General features: G+C 36.9%; 1 long non-coding RNA gene across 1 annotated transcript; it reads right to left on the bottom strand.

The window, feature by feature from the left end:
• Positions 1–15,892: 15,892 nt before the first annotated feature.
• LOC148915995 (uncharacterized) lies at positions 15,893–17,286 on the bottom strand. Its single transcript, XR_016128212.1, has 3 exons — positions 17,097–17,286; positions 16,575–16,684; positions 15,893–16,019 (listed from the first exon to the last, which is right to left on the bottom strand). It is a non-coding gene; the product is annotated as an uncharacterized LOC148915995 (long non-coding RNA).
• Positions 17,287–17,951: the final 665 nt, after the last annotated feature.

Here is a 17,951-nt window from a genome sequence, read left to right as displayed (position 1 = left end):
AATTTTGTAGAAGGGCAATTTGGTCATTTGTGCCCGGCACCCACCAGGTGTCGACACGACGTGGTTCTGGCTGAATTCCAAAGTTGAATTTGGGTCTGTTCCTGTCAACTCACCCCCCTGTAGGCATTTTTAGTCATCCTACAGGTAATTTCACTCATGTTATTGGTACCATTGTTCCCCCATAAGAGATGGATTAGAGATATAATCTTCGCAGTGCTACTATATAGTCCTTCACAATTTAGTTGTCCCTTTTGAACCTAGATCTTCCAATCTCTAATCAACTACATTGGGTTTCCATTCAACATGGTCTACTTCATCCCAATCAACCATTGGGGTGCTAATTTTGCTTATTCGTTGAACAATTCAAATCCTACCTCGAACCATCGCAATTACTATTTTCATTTCTTCTATAAACTTGTTGGGTGTAAAATAATGTGTCTTGTTGTCATGCTTAGCAGCTAATGCTTTCTCTTTCTTGCATGAAGAGCTTGCCTTCCCCCTAGTCAGTGGCTGACGTACAAAGGCACAAGGAGGTGCAATTACACCTCCCTTTGTCGAAAAATCCTTTGGAGAGGCCAGAAGACGCCCCTATGCTGGTGCCCACCATATTTTTGACTAAATGCCTCAAAGTGAGAGATAAACATAGAGATAGAGCCGTAAATATTTTGAAATGGAATTTAAGTTTTTCGGTTGTGGTTGGTTTCTTGTGAGTTTTTTTCCTCATATTTTGTAGACTCTACGCCCCACAAAGGCGAAGATCTCTTAGAGATAGAGGTGGCGACGTGTGCCTCATGAAGAAGAAGATGTTTGAGTGTGGGTGACCTAATAAACTCTACGCACTGTTTTGTCTATAGCCTCCTTTTATTTAAGGTTTTTTAGGTTTTAGACATAAAAAAAATTTCACTTTTGGAAAAAGCCAAAGCTTTTTCAAAAAGGACAAAAAAACCACTCAACTTTCAAATCAAAGACATGCAAATGTATTGGATTCCTTAGGAAATCTAAAAATAAATAAGGGCATTTTTGTCCATTTTTGCTTCTTTTAAAATTTTTCTCTCCCCTTTTGCTTTTTCCAAAATGTCCCTTTTATTTAAACAGTTTGTTTAGTGTTTGGTTGTACAAACACCTCTAAGCTGGGTTTTATGACAAAAAAATTTCCTATTGGCCAATACAATAGAAAGATTAGCCCATAAACAATACCTTTTAACCCATACCTATATTTTCCTTGCCTGCAGCATATAATATATATAATTAATAAATCACATATTATTTTATTTGCCATATTTAAATTCTAATTTTTGAAGATTTGTCGTATTCCTGTGTCATACCGTATCGTATTTATGTATCCGTGCAACATAGGTTTCAAAGAATTTATATGGGGTTTTGGATTACCCATTGTTTGGAGCTTTTAACATTTTAAATGTTGCCCCTTCATCGAAAAATTTATGGGTCAGCCAATGCCCATAGTATGGGATGTATTCAGGATATGAGTCTCATGTGGCTTCCAGTCCTTACACCCGCCAATAGACGATTTCTCGCCTAACACTCACATTCATCAATCGTTGAGCCTTGCTTCTATTATGATTAGTGACCTACCAATTCTTGCCAACCCATCAATTGATGGCAACAAGGGGAAATGGGGCATGTCCATGGGTGCCGGGGCTAGGTCTTGGACGGGGTTGGCATAGCATTCCTCACGTGCTTTCCCTTCTTTTGCCCATTGGGAGCTGCTTCTGTGTTTCATTTACTTCGGACGAAAGGATGTTGTGTTTTTGCATCTTCGCCATTACTATTGTAACACCACGATTTGGGTTAAAAGCTCAGCTTCAACAGTGGTTTGGAGTGTTGTCGGATCTCTGATCAGTGTGCGCGGGGGCATTGTTGGGCTCGACTTGCCAGTGATCCCTCTGTCGGTAGCAACAATGGCACTGAGGCAGTTTCCATCTTGATTGGGTAAATATTATTGATCGATTAGTATCGCTTCCCCTAGAAGGCATCAAACTATTGATGCTCAATAAAGGTTAGACACTTCTGGACCCAACTTAGTGATGATGTTACCTTCGGCCTCGTGTGATCTTTGGCAGAGCGATTGACCAGCAAGACAAAGAAATTAGAATAAGTATGAGTGAATAGTGATCTGGACATAGTAATGGCAAAGTTGCCGAATGTCACAGTTACCTCCGTTTTGGGCCTTGTGCTCCTTTTTATAGGCTTTGGGAGGTGTGCATCTTGAATGGAATTTCGATGTGGGACTCTAGACATTGTTTGAGGAGGTACCAAGTGTACTTTTGAGAAATACTTGACAAAATGAGTCAGTTGCCAAGATCGGCAATCCTGGGTGTCGTGGTCTCCCTCTGCAGATGGTGCCCGTGGGATGCAATCGACTGTCGGTTTTTAGTAGTCATCCTTGTGGGTCCCTTTTTCCTGGTCATCCTTGTGGGTCCCATTTTCCACATGTCTTCGGATTGTTTGGTCAGATATGGTGTAAACACCTACGGCTTAAGTACCTTCAATTTTAATACCATCTAGAATGGTTACTAAAAGAAAATAGAAAATAGAGGGAAAAGAAAAAGAATCGTTACTGCTCTCTCATTGTGTGTGTGTGTGTTTTTTTTTTAATAAAAAGAATTATGTGTATCCAACTCACCACAAATATATACCGTCCGCCTATTTGGGTTAGTCAAATTTTTTTCTTCTAAGTAAAGATAATTACCACTAAATCAAAAGTTAATTAGTTAGAATAATTTGATTCTTATAAATCTATTTCCGAATGAAAAGAAAGTTAGGCCTATTACCATAAAGAAAGAAGGATTGGATCGAATCTTTACAAAGAAAGAAAATTAGTGTTGTCGCCACTTAATAATCTTTTTCCCACATTAGAGAGTAAAATTGAGTACGAGAATATATCACTTTTAAAAAGACCCAGATTCCATGCAATTTCGGCTGTGTTGTGTTGTGGTTCACATTGGGACGTCCATGAGAGTTGAGAAGAATGTCTGCCCTTCTCCCTAACTAATGTGACTTATTTGGTGTGTGTGTGTGTATGTGACTTAATCCATTTATAAAGTGCAACATTTTTCTTCATTTAAGAAAAAAATACGTGTAACATTTTCATCCCTTTTGTTCAATAAGCGAGATACGTATATGCTTGCATATACCATAATTTCTCCCTAAACGTTTCTTCCTAGTTATATTCTATTTACGCTCTTCCATTAATTTATAAGAATGACTAGAATCTCGTCTCATGGCATCTAAATTCGAGTTTCCCTTCTTATAAATTAAATTAATTTAGAGAAATTTAGATTATCACTTGTATTAAAAAAATTATTTACAAATTTAACTATTTTGTAAATTATATGCATGTATTAGACTTTTGTGGGCACTTTGACATGTGGCTCAAGGATGTGAACTGTATTAGTGTGAGTTGTGTATGTATACGTATGTAACATATACGTAATAGATGTCACTACACAAAATTTGTTACTTTATTTTTGTTAATCATTATATATTATACATTATTAGGGTTCAAATTTGTCTTCTCTGGGAATGAGGGGCACCAAAAGGTCACCTCCTTCGTTCCCTCTACTCTACGCACATACATAGATACTACGGATTACAAGTAATTAAAGATGTTTATGTTATGTTCCTATTTAGATCGGTGCATTAGATACTAAGTTATATCAGATTTGATAGGAGTTTAAATTACGTTATACCTTGAGGCACAAAGCTTTGTGAAATAAGGAAAGTTTTGAAGCCAATTAAAGAGGTCTTATTTATTTTCTTTTGCGTGAACCGTTGCTTGATGAGTAGAGACGACTTGACCCAGTGTTATATAAGTGTAAGACCCTGCTCTCATCAGATACGTTTCAAGTTGTGTGAAATATCATGAACACTTATATGGAAATCTCATAGCTTACACACTGATGGAGTCATATACATGTCCGAAGTGGTTCTAACACCCCAAGATACCAAGATCTAGCACCACCAATATGTTTACATATCCACACACAAGTATATAGAGAGCTTCAGTTGAAGGTAGAACGAGTTACCTTATATAAATATATATAATATATTTTTAGCAAGCAAGTACAAGAACTAGTTACCCACTAATACTATAATTAACGAAGTGTATACTCCAATTCTAGGACATACTTGACGAGCTTGTTGAGGTCCTCGTCCATAGAAATGAAGCCTTCGTGGTTGCCATCTGCATACATTATAGTAAGCGAAGCTCTAAAAGAAGGCCATTTCAAGCCTAATTCCTTGAAGACTGCGATCAGATCATCTTTGAAATAAACCGTGTTAGGGGCACGACACGCCTCATGAGCCTTTGGATGTCTTTTTGTTTCTTCGGCCGTTCCATATCTATAAAAGCGTTGATTTTTTTTTTTCAGGGTTTGCTTATATTCCTCGTCGGCTGATCATGAAGCTGAGGAATTTTTTGGAGGATACACTGATGGCGCATTTCGTCGGGTTTAGTCTCATTCTGTAATTTTTCAAAATGTCGAACATGAGGGATAAATTGTAGAGGTGTTGATCGGTAGTCAGACTTTTTACCAACATGACGTCAACATAGACTTCCATGGTGTTGCCAATATGCTTCACGAAGATTCGGTTGACTAGCCATTGATATGTTGCTCATGCGTTCTTTAGGCCGAATAACATAATGTTGTAGCAATACAAGCCTTTATATGTTATAAATGCTATATGTTCACTACCATCTGGGTACATGAATATCTGGTTGAAGCTTGAGTAGGCATCCATAAAGCTGACTAATTCATGACCAGCAATGGTATTAACGAGTTGATCAATCTGTGGCAACTGGATGCTGTCCTTCAGGCAAGCCTTGTTGAGATCTATATAGTCTTGACACATGAGCCATCTGCCTTTTGCCTATCGAATCATCATCGGATTTGCCAACCATACCGGGTAGATAGCCTCTCGGATGAAGCCGACGGAGCAAAGCCTATCGACTTCGATCTTGATGGCTTCGTACCGTTCAGCATCATACGATCTTCGCTTCTAGCATATGGGTATGTAAGCAGGGGAAGTACTGAGCTTATGACAAATGACATTAGGAGAGATGCCCGGTATGTCATCATTCGACCAGACGAACACTTCAAAACGATGGTGCAAGAATTGGATGAATTCAAATCGAGGGTTTGCTGTCAATGTAGTGTCAATATTTACATATCGGTTGGGATGATGCTCATGCAAAACCACTGTTTCCAAGTCTTCAACTAGTTGGGCCTGCGGCATAAAGTTTCATCTAATAGATCATTTGGCGGTTCATTGTCGTTCAGCACAATTGCAATGATGAGTGCTTCCATGGGGGCCTTGGGTGCCGTTGACTTAAGTGTCCTTGCATAGCAAGTTCGTGCACTGGGCTGATCTCCCCTGATAACTCCCGTGCAGTAGTAGGTCGAGAATTTCATGAGCAACATATGAGGGGAAACATGCGACTTGATTCCAACGAGTGTCATTCGACCAATAATAATGTTATATGTCGTTGGGCAATCTAAAATGAAAAACTAATCATACACCATGGTTTTTTGTGGGGCCATGCCAAGGTTATGGGCAACCTGACATTGCTGCCTAGCTGGACTTGGTCTCTTGAAAAGCTATTGATGTGCTTGTCCTCAATCCCAAGTTCTCCGAATGCATTGGCGAAAATGATGTTGATCAAGCTGCTCATATCGACTAGGATTCATCCTACATCGAAATTGGCAATTTCGACTCAGATGATCATGGGATCGTCATGCAGAAAGAGGACCCCTTCTTTTTCATCCTCATAAAATGTAATGGGTTCCCATTGGATCTTTAGCACCTTCCGGCGTCGATTGCTTTCAATGCAGAAGACTTGAGGATACTGAGCTACTCGGGCATAATATTTCATAGACCGGTTGGATGCCTCTACTTGGGCGGGCCGCTGCTGATGGTGTTAATCATATTGATCTGTCGATGAGTGCCTGGGCAGGTATCTATTGTGGCCTTGCGATATATAGATCTAGGCTGCGTTCCCAGATTAGGTGTTCGATAATCTTTCTTACTAATACACTGGGTATCATGGTCATGCAGTGTGTGGTATTGGAAAAATTTGCTTGTATTCTTGTTATCCTGCCGATTAGGTTTTCAATTGACTAGTTTAGGAATGATCTCTTGCTCGTTCATGAGGATGGCCCCGTATGAAGTGTGAAGCAAGGTAAAGACTTCCTACTACCCTAAATCATGGTCAGGCATGGGTCCTCAGAAAGGGTTGTGGTTATATTTTCCTTTCTTCTTCTTGTAGCCTTCCTATCGAGGTTAAAAGTTGTCCTTACTCTTATAGCTGCCAAATTTAACTGTGGCTGTATATAGAAGTTTCAGCTAAGAACTTCCGTTGCTTTGACCCTCATTGCCGAGCCGAATGACCAGTTTTTGAATTCAAGTATTCAGCCTTCGCGTGGATGGCGATCTTTTTCATTAAGTCGTCATAGGTATGTCAATTACTACTATGCGCCATATACCTTAAGTGGGATGACTGAAGGCTACTCTTAAAGGCACCGAAGGCTACTCTTAAAGGGCTTGAAGGTCATTTTTAAAGGCGCCGAAGGATACCCTCATCGCTGAGACCCTTGTATCATAATGCCAACTTGAATGTGTGCAAGTGGGTCCAAGGGTCCTTGACCGTCATGTAGAACAATATGCATAGAGTCTACACATCTTTGTCCTTGACCCAGTCGAGGCTTATTGCATGCGGGTTCTTGAGAGCTTATTCTATCATCTTCCATTTTTTGCACCTTCTGTAGAAAAAGATGGATAACATGGTCTCGGCTAGGTAGCTCCTCTTGTAGATAGTTTGCCGATCGGCGTGGTGACCTTCCAGAATGGATTTAAGAGTGACGTGACGCTTCCCTTGTTGTTTCCGTCTGTTTGGTGTAGCCAAACGGTTAGCAGTTTCTGGAATCTCAAATGGGATGTATTTAGGATCTGAGTCTCATGTGGCTTCTAGTCCTTCCACCCGCCAAATAGATGATTTCTCGCCTAACACCTACATTCGTGAATCATTGAGTCGTTCTTCGATTCTGATCTGTAACGTACCCCTTCTTGCCTATCCATCAATCAATGGCAATAGTCAGAATAAACTTCCTAGGGAGATGTGGCCTGTCCTTGGGTGCCGGGATGACTATAGGCACTTGGACAGGGCTGGCATAACCTTCGTTGCGCCCTTTCCCTATACTTTTGCCGATTAGGAGTGCACAAGCTCTGGAAAGACTTTTCGGTCCGAATGTTCTAAGTTTGCTGTTGATTGAGCTGCTTTTATGTTTCATCTATTTTGGACGAAAGGAAGTTGTTGTGCCCCTGCATCTTTGCCATGTCTTGCCCTAACGTTGCAATCTGGGCTAAAAGCTCAACTTCGGCAATGGTTTGGAGTGTTGCCAGATCTCCAATCGGTGTGCACGGTGGCATTGTTGGGCTCGCTCCGCTCTGCTTTCTGAACCGTGATCCCTCTATCAGTAGGAACAATGGGACTGAGGCAATTCCCATCTTCATAGGGTAAAGATTGTGGATCAATTAATATTGCTTCTCACAAACAGCTCCAAACTGTTAATGCTCAACAATAGTCTGACACTTTATGGGCCCAACTTAGTGATGATGTTACCTTCGGCCTCACGTGATCTTCAGCAGAGTGGTTGACCTGCATGATGAAGAACGCTCGGTAAGCCTTTCAGCACTAGTGTGGTACTGGCCAAAGGCTCTATGATGCTTAAATTAGAATAAGTACGAGTGAATAGTGATCTGGACAAAGTAATAGCAAAATTGTTGAATGTCGCAGTTACCTCCTTTATAGGACTTCTGCCCTTTTTTATAGACTTTGGGAGGTGTGCATCTTGAGTGAAATTTCGATGTGGGACTCTGGACATTGTGTGAGGAGATGCCAAGTGTACCTGTGAGAAATACTTGACTAAATGAGTCTTGGCTCCCCTTATCAATGGTGCTTCGTGGGATGCAATCCACTGTCGGTTTTTAGCGAGTCATCCTTGTGGGTCCTTTTTTCCAAGTGTTGTCTTCTGATTGGTTGGTCAGATATGGTGTAAACACCTACAACTTATGTACCTTCAATTTTAATACCTTCTAGAATGGTTACTAAAAGAAAATAAGAATAGGAAAATAATCATAATAATAATAATAATTGTTGCTGCTCTCTCTCGACATTGTTGATTAAGGGTGAGAGATGTTTAGATTTAGACAAATGGCTGAACTATGTGTGGAGGCAAAATAATTAGGATAATTGTGTTTTTTAAATAAAAGAATTATGTGTATCCAACTCACCACAAATATATTTGGGTTTATAAAAAAATTTCTAATTAAGTGAAGATAATTACCACTAAATTAAAAGTTAATTAGCTAGAATAATGTGATTCTTATAAATCTATTTCCGAATGAAAGGAAAGTTAGGCCTATTATCATGAAGAAAGAAGGATTGGATCGAATCTTTACAAAGAAAGAAAATTAGTGTTGTCGCCACTTAATCTCTTTCCGTTAGAGAGTAAAATTGAGTACGAGAATATATCACTTTTAAAAAGACCCAGATTCCATGCAATTTCGGCTGTGTTGTGTAGGTGGCAGACGGCATATTTTGGCATGTGGATGTGGTACACATTGGGACGTCCATGAGAGTTGCAAAGAACGTCTGCCTTTCTCCCTAACTAATGTGACTTGGTATTTGATGTGTGTGTATGTGACTTAATCCATTTATAAAGTGCAACATTTTCTTCATTCAAGAAAAAAATACTAGTAACATTTTTCATCCAATTTGTTCAATAAGCGAGATATGTATATGCTTGCAGATACCAAAATTTCTCCCTGAACTTTTATTCCTAGCTATATTCTATTTACGCTCTTCCATTAATTTATAAGAATGACTAGAATCTCATCTCATTGCATCTAAGTTCGAATTCCTCTTCTTATAAATTAAATTAATTTAGAGTAATTTAACTATCGCTTGTATTAAAAAAAATTTACAAACTTAACTATTTTGTAAATTATATGCATGTATTAGACTTTTGTGGGCACTTTGACATGTGGCTCAAGGATATGATTATCCTCACGAATATTTCGTTGTTTTATTAAAAAAATTGTATTCATTTTGTTGTGCTATGTTTTAAGAGATTGTACGTAATGTATAATGTAAATGCTCATCACCAAACGAAACAGTTCTATGGAGTGTGACTTGTGTATGTATACGTATGTAACATATACGTAATAGATGTCACTACACAAAATTTGTTACTTTATTTTTGTTAATCATTATATATTATACATTCTAAGGGTTCAAATTTGTCTTTTCTGGGAATGAGGGCACCAAAAGGTCACCTCCTTCGTTCCCTCTACTCTACGCACATACATAGATACTACGGATTACAAGTAATTAAAGACATTTATGTTATATTTCTATTTAGATCGGTGCACTAGATATTAAGTTATATCAGAGTTGATAGGAGTTTAAATTAGGTTACACTTTGATGTCCAAAACTTTGTGAAATAAAGAAAGACTTGAAGCCAATTAAAAACGTCCCGTTTATTTCCTTTTGCATGAACCATTGCTTGATGGGCTTGGAGTGTTAGTCAAGTCGGCCCTCGGTGATGAGTAGAGATGACTTGACATAGCCCTATATAAGCTTACGACCCTGCTCTCGTTAGATACATTTTCTAACCCTAATCTCATCATAAAAAGATAGCTGAAACAGTTTTTGAGAGAGCAAAAGTTTTGAGCCGTTGTTTTGCTAGTGTTGTTGCTGTTGAGGATGGAATGAGTTCTGAGATAGTGTATTCAAGGATGATAATGACAGGTATGCCTTCTATGTATTTCAAGTTGTGTGAAAGATCATGAACACTTTATATGGAAATCTCACAACTTACACACCGATGAAGTCATATACATGTCTGAAGTGTTCTAATACCCCAAGATACCAAGATCTAGCTCCACCAATATGTTTACATATCCAGACACAAGTATATAGAGAGCTTCATTTGAAGGTAGAACTAGTTACCTTATATAAATATATATAATATATCTATAGCAAGCACGTACAAGAACTACAAGAACTAGTTACCCACTAATACTATAATTACCTTATATATATATAAATAAATATAAATATATATATCTATAGCAAGCACGTACAAGAACTAGTTACCCACTAATACTATAATTAACGGGGTGTAAACCCCAATTCTAGGACATACTTGGCGAGCCTGTTGAGGTCCTTGTCTATAGAAATGAAACCATCGCGGTCGCTATCTGCATACATTAGAGCAAGCGAAGCTCTAATAGAAGGCAATCTCGAGCCTAATTCCTTGAAGACTGCGATCAGATCATCTTTGGAAAGTCGACCATCTCTATTCTTGTCGTGACATTTGAAGAGTTCTATTATCTGATCGTTCGTGTAGAAACTCTTATAGAAAACCATCTTCTTCTAATTTATTAACTGCAAAACTTCAAGGATAAGGAATTAACTAGGGCTTGAATGACTTGCACTATGAATTCAATCCCATTTATATAGGGCTTGAATGACTTGCACTGTGAATGCAATACATATATATATATATATATATATATATATATATATATGGACCAGATTTTTGCGTGCAAATAAAGCATGGAATATTGTTATGGACAGCGATCGAAAGGAATAATTCAACTTTTCCGTTTGTGTTTTTATTCTTTCTATAATTCAACTTTTCCGCAGGGCACATGGTTTGTCCTTATTAGAAGAATCAAACCGAACACTATTGGGAACAATTATATGGTAATTTATCCTTCTTCTTTTTATAAAAAAAAAAATTGAGATTTGGCCTATGACTATTGGGACAAGCACCCCACTGTAGGAGAAATTTTTGTAGGTACCCGGTACACCAGCTGGCTGGTGTATCCACCAATAGAAAAAAGACACGTGTAATAATTTATTTTTAGCTTCAAAATTGCAGTAACTTTTAACTCCGTTGGCTTTTTAACTCCATTAGTCTTTTACCGCAATCAAGAATCTTTTAATTTTGAGTGCTACTAAACGAACCTTAAAATTAACTGAGTACACCTTATGATCTAAGTACACCTTAATATTTAAATCAAAATGTAAAATTAACTAAGTACACCCTATTTAACTACCAAAAATTCTCATGGTACACCCTAATACACTCTATCACACAACACTCTAATACCAATCTAGGTTTCTCTTTTTACATGAATTTGTGCCTCTATTCAAATTTTGGGCTTGCATCAAAATCTTTTATTTCGTAAGCTGTTGTGGAAATAGATTTGTTAGCTCATTCAATTCGAAGTTTGATTCTTGTAAATAGGGTTTAGGATTGAACTTGTTGCCCTCTAAACCCTATTCTTGTAAATCCTTGTGATTTTCTTTATTTATTTCTTATTTTTTGGATTGAACTTGTTGCCCTCCAAACCATCCCATCCTCCTCAAAATCCCATCCAAATAGAGAAAACCCACCTCCAAAATCTCAAAATCCTGAAATTGAAACCAACCCATCTCCACCAGATCCATACAAATGGCGAAGGACACAATTTGCCCCTAGATCATGTAATTAATGGCTTCCTTTTGGCCATTGTAATTGGTTTCCTAAATTACAGTCAGCACATTCACCCAAAGCTCATCTTAGTCCTTCATTGCTTATATATAGAAATCCAACTAATCATTGTAGCAACCCTCGCTTGGAGCCATTTGGGTTTAGATCTCAAGTCCCATTTCAACGAGGCATACCTCTCCACTTCTTTGCAAAACTTCTAGGGCAGAAGATGGAACCTCGTCGTCACCTATATCTTACGCCCATCCATATATAAACTCAAAAGGCCAGGAGAAGAGGGATGTTAATTTTTAAGAAGGGTAGTGAGGGTACATACATTGGGTTAAAGTGATGAGTAAAAATGTTCCCTTGATTAGGGTTGAATATGGTCATTAGTATGGTGTACTTATTAAATTTATATTTGTTTTTATATTTGTTTCACAATTCAATATATCCACTTTGGTCATTTTATATTAGGGTAAATTAGTAATTCAATAAATAGTTTGGTAGTAAGGTGTACTCGGTTAATTTTAGGGTTGGTTTAGCAACACTCTTAATTTTTTATTTATCAATTTTTCAAACAAAACCCTAAAAATACAACTTTTATCTGACAATAACCCTTTTGCCGTCAGATACACAAGCTTACTGTACGTTTTCAGCTACTCAATCCATGGACAAAGAAAAAGGTGATGACCTGCACCCTACTCCCACATGCCTTTACTTTTTTAGTTTTCAGGACTGTTTCATTTTATTTTTTTGTCTGAAAATACTTTGTTGGAAAGCACGAAAAGGCAAAGGCAACAACAAATAGAAAACAGGGAAGGTGGTACAAGTAAATCACAAGGAGGCCATCGATACCTCCCAAGAGAGAAAAGGAAATACAAACAGAAAGTTAACTACTAGGGCATGAGTTTTGGTTTCACTGGATTAATTTTTTTTTTTGTGGTTTTTTTTTTTTTTTGGTTTGGTTTCATTGGTTTCATCGGATTATTAAATTGTGGTTTGAGTTACTTTTGAGTCAACATGTAGTATACATATATATTTTTATGTTGGCTTTGCTCCAGGTTACTTTTGAGTTACTGTTTCATGAGTGTTGGCTCATTGGATTATTATATTGGCTTTGCTCCAGGTTCTTTGAACATTGGGGGTTGCCTCCCCAAACATCATATGCATTGGCTTTGCTCCAGCATCGTTTTTTAATTTTTTGTTCTTTTTTTCTAGTATAAGTGTTTCTTTACATTTTAAATTACTATTACAACATATTTGTACAGTAGACAAAAAAAGTCATGTATCAGTGGTTTGTGCAGCTTTGTTTGGATAAATATTTTCTTTCTTTTTACTGCTTCCTATAGTTATTATCATTAATATGTTATATTACCTTCTAATCTACTCAATTTATTGATTTTTTAAAATTTATTTTTGCATTATATGCTACGAAAATTATTTCTTCCTATAGTTATTCATTATCATCTCACAAAAATTATTTCTTTTGTTGAATGATGTAGTGATTGATCTCGGAAGTAATGAAGAAAACACCAAAAGCAATGATCAAGGAAAAAATCCAACATTTGGGAATCTTGAAGAATATTTCGATGAAAATTTGTATGGGAAGATTGTGTACAACAAGCAAGAAGCTTATGATCTCTATAATGAATATGGTGCAAGCATTGGCCTTAGCATTCGAAGAAAATAAAAAAGATATGACAAATATGGAGTTGTGAGACAACTTAATTTTGTGTGTTCAAAAGAAGGTTTTAGAGAAGATAGTGACCCTTGTAAAGAGAAATCAATTGATAGACTAGAGACCAGAACAGGGTGCAAAGCCAAAATTCAATTTTCATTGGAAGGTGATGTGTGGAAAGTTTCTACCTTTCATCCTGATCACAATCATAAGCTTGCAAGACCAGATGAAAGACAATTTTTGCGATCAAATCGTAAAATTTCATAATCTCATAAGGGTGTGATTAAAACCATGGTGAGTGTAGGTATAAGAACTTCAAATACATACTTCGTATTTAGCAGAAGAAGTATGCGGATCTCAAAATGTTGGATTTACAAAGACAGATTGCTACAATTTTGTCAGTAGGGAAAAAATGAATCTACTTGAAGCAGGCGATGCTCAAAGTTTGATCAATCTTTTCGAGCACAAGCAAGTTGAAGATCCAATGTTCTTTTACACAGTGCAAGTAGATCAAGAAAACCGAATGACAAACTTTTTTTGGAGGGATGGAAGGTCCAGACTTGATTATGAATGCTTTGGGGACGTGATTGTATTTGATACAACATATTGAACCAACAGGTACAACATGATTTGTGATCAATTTCAGGCAATGGCAAATGCCATCTCCACAGTTTTTCTTGGGACATGTCATCGTTTATGCACATGGCACATATCAAGAAATGCAACACTGAAGTTGGCAAGTTACTATGCCATTCCATAGTTTAAGAAGTTATTCAACAAATGTCTTGAAGGAAATAAGACAGAGTCTGAATTTAAGTGTACTTGGAATGAAATGGTTTCAAACTTTGACCTTGCAGATAACACATGGCTTATTAAGACCTTATATCAACTTCGTGAAAAGTGGTGTCCAGTGTTTAGCCTAGATACTTTCACTGCCAGGATCAAAGCTTCTCAAAAAAGTGAGAGTATGAATAATATTTTTCATCATATGTGTACTAGAACAATGAGGCTTACTGAATTTGTGCATTATTATGATAAACAAACAAATGGTATGAGGTCACTAGAGTTGGAAAAAACTTTTTGATGCAATCAGGGATTACCTTCCAGAGCTGCCAAAAAAAGTGGTCTTCTGCTTCATGCTGCTAATGTCTACACGAGAAATTTTTTTAAATTATTTGAGACTGATGAGGTTATTGATAGTTGGTAAGAATGCGTCAAATCTGGAAGTGATGGAACACTCCAAACTTTTGAGCTTAATGAGGAGGGTCGCAAAAGAGTGCATGTTGTCCATTTAACTCTTTAAATTTCAATGTCTTATGCAGTTGCAAGACGTTTGAATCCATGGGTTTACTATGTCGTCATGCTCTAAGGGTGTTGAATGTAAAAGAGGTTACTGAGATACCATCTCAGTACATATTGAAGCGGTGGACAAAAGAAGCAAAGAAAGGACAGGATGCAAATGAGCATGGAGAATCTTTACAGGTAAGTGATAAATCATCAGTGACTTTTCGTCGGAATAGTTTGATGCAAAAGGCTTATGATATATTGAGTAAGGGAGCGGAGACAAATAACACTCATAGAATTACAATGCAAAAATTGAAAGTGGAAGAATTGATTGAAAAATATATGCTGAAGTCTAAATTAGTTGGAACTTCTAATGAAGAAAGCAATGGAGTTCTGAATGATAATACTCTTGTGGACATTAATCGAGTTAACGGTTCGTATGATGAGACACCAATGTTAGATCCCTCATGTGTAAGGCCAAAAGGGATAAGTAACGCCATATTAAAGCCGAGTTTTGAGAAACGAAAGAAGAAGACATCACTCTCAAGTAAGATTTTTTTATTATTGGTTACTATTCCATCAATCTCTTCTAATTTATTATTATTTATTAGCTATAAGAATAACTGTTTATTATTTGCTTATGTAGAAAAAATTAAACAACCAAGAAAAGGAGGTTCTTCACAAACCTCACTTCACGCACCCAATTATTTAAGTATGACTTTGCCAACAACGAATGGTTGTTTTCCTCCATCTAATCAGGTAATCTAATTTGTAAGTTTAAGACTTATTTCAATTCTTTATTTAATTGTGTAATTGTCTTTTCTTTCAGGATTCCAATTTTAGTTGGTCATTTAGTCAACCAAATGTTTCCTTCACCAATATGCTTCATGATCAAAATTATTTGGCACATTTGAATCAAGATTTCTTTTCCACTGGTTTTGAACGACCTCAGGATCCAAAGGAGTAATGCATATTGACAGAATGTTGGTTGGGTACTTCAAGGGAGAGGCTTTTTTGTTATCCAATGTCATTAGAACTTTGAAATGGTGTATCAGATCATGTGAGACTTGTGTTTATTTTATTTTATGTGAGACTATGTGAGAGTTGAAAATGGTTGTATTTCATTTTGTTTGGAGGATGCAAAATTTTCTCAACTAAATTTTCAAAGAAAGATCTGTAAGATTATATTATAATTCCAGATATTATTATATGTCAAGTGTGTTTGTTTTTTATAGATGAGGCCATGCACTCGAAATTGTATGAATCATAAGAGTTTTCAATGAAAATTCTATTAGTGTTATGCACAAGACTCTACATTACAAATATGACGAATCCGTACACACATACATCATAAACTAGTACTTTTCCCTTCAACATCAACACCATAAACTAGATATTCGTCTGCATAGTTGGCAAGAAAGTCCAATATTTCCTCATCAAGATACACATCACTGAACTTCTACCATCCATCTGTAACAATTGCATATTTGCCTTCCTGCAGAATAAAGTAAATGCACATTAAGGCCAACATGTAAAAGCCCAGGAAGTGAGGCAGTTGAAAATGCTCAATGAGAAAATTAAGATCAACAAAATCACTTTAATAATGATTAGATATTGATAGTTCTAATTCTTAACATATGCAGTTGTCTCAAAAAATTGTTAGTCTATTCATATCACAAATCACAAAGAAGCCATATAAAATGATCTTAACATTTGCAATTGTCTCATAATACCGGGAAGCTTATATTTTTGCACAAGTTAGCATTTATTTGATGGCAGCCCTTCGAAGCATACTGATGCTAAGTTTCGTTTCTTTTTAAAAAAATCCACACTCATTTCCAGCCACTTAGTAAACGTAAATTGTATTTGCACCTGAGCCAGTTGCATTTGATTGAAACTGAGAGTGAACAATCCAAAGAAGCACTTTGAATACATTATTAAAGGGATAATTACTAGAAGACTACTTCCAATCATTTGAATAAAAAATTGAATGAAAAATTCGAACACAGCAATGGAATCTACAAGAACAAGAAAGGAACCATAGACTCACCAGGATAGGCATGCAGAGCTTCAATGGCTGCAACTCTGCTCAAATCAACAAGAGCAGACCCATTCTCCTTTGAATCCGAAAGGGTAGACCCAACAATTTGTCACTTTCCCCTGAAACCAAATCAACATAACAAGTACAAAAAATCAACAAAATGCAAAAACACAACTGGGCTAAATACACACACATATAAGAAGATGAGAAGACCAACAACCATACCACTATTGGAGCAAACCCCAAAGAATCCAAAACCAGTGCTCTCTCCAATCCCAAACCCAACATCTCCAAGCACACCCAAAACCCCATCAACTCCTCACCCAACCCTCACTCTCTCCCCAACTTCTAACCAAACCCACCTCCTCAACTTCCTCCAAACCCATATGAAAAACCCACCATTTCGACCCCAATCTTCCTCAATTCTCTCTTTTGTTCAGATTATGCTTTGGATTTTAACAAGGGGGAGTTTGATAAATTGGAGAACAAAAAGAGAATTGCGAAATAAAAATGGGTCGAGACATGTTGTACCTATTGGAGAGACAGAGTTAAATTGGCTTTCTGCAGAAAATCAAATCATGTTGTACCCGTAGATTCTGCAGAAAACCAAATCAATAGATGATTTGTGTTCCTGTTAGAGAGACATATGCAGAAAACCAATTTCGACCCATATGCAGAAAATGATTTGTACAATTTCGACCCATATGCAGAAAAAGCCGAATGGAAAGACAGAGTTAAAAGGATGACGGAGTTAAAAAGCTAACGGAGTTAAAAGTTACTGCAATTTTAAGGCTAAAAATATATTATTACACGTGTCTTATTTCAGAAGGAATAATTCAACTTTTTCCGTTTGTGTTTTTATTCTTTCTATAATTCAACTTTTCCGTAGGGCACATGGTTTGTCCTTATTATAAGAATCAAACCGAAGACTATTGGGAACAATAATATAGTAATTTATCCTTCTTTTTAAAAAAAAAAAAAAATTGAGATTAATTATGTGAGATTTGGTCTATGACTATCGAGGAAGCACCCCATTGTAGACAGATGCCATATGGATAACACAGCGGATATCAAACTCGACAGGAGAGCAACTCCACCCATTTGCCCTTAGCCATGGCAGGGGAGCTAAAAGGTAGCTACTATTCACGTGAATAGTGGTTGCCCTTGCAAATCAGAATTTTGTGTTTCACATGTCTTTGCTAAAAGCATTACTATTATTTTTGTTTTATTCACAACTTTTTTTACCTCAATAATTAATTTGGATAATATTTTCGGATAAGATTTACGGGTTTCTACGTGTCAAGACTATTCATAATCGGATAAAATTTCGGGATAAGATTTTTGGGTTCAAATTTCGGATGAATTTCAAAATTCAAATTTCAGATA

Source organism: Prunus mume, linkage group LG6, assembly GCF_029339155.1.
Source record: "Prunus mume cultivar Tortuosa linkage group LG6, ASM2933915v1, whole genome shotgun sequence".
NCBI lineage: Eukaryota > Viridiplantae > Streptophyta > Magnoliopsida > Rosales > Rosaceae > Prunus > Prunus mume.
This window is presented reverse-complemented; position numbering and strand designations above follow the sequence as displayed.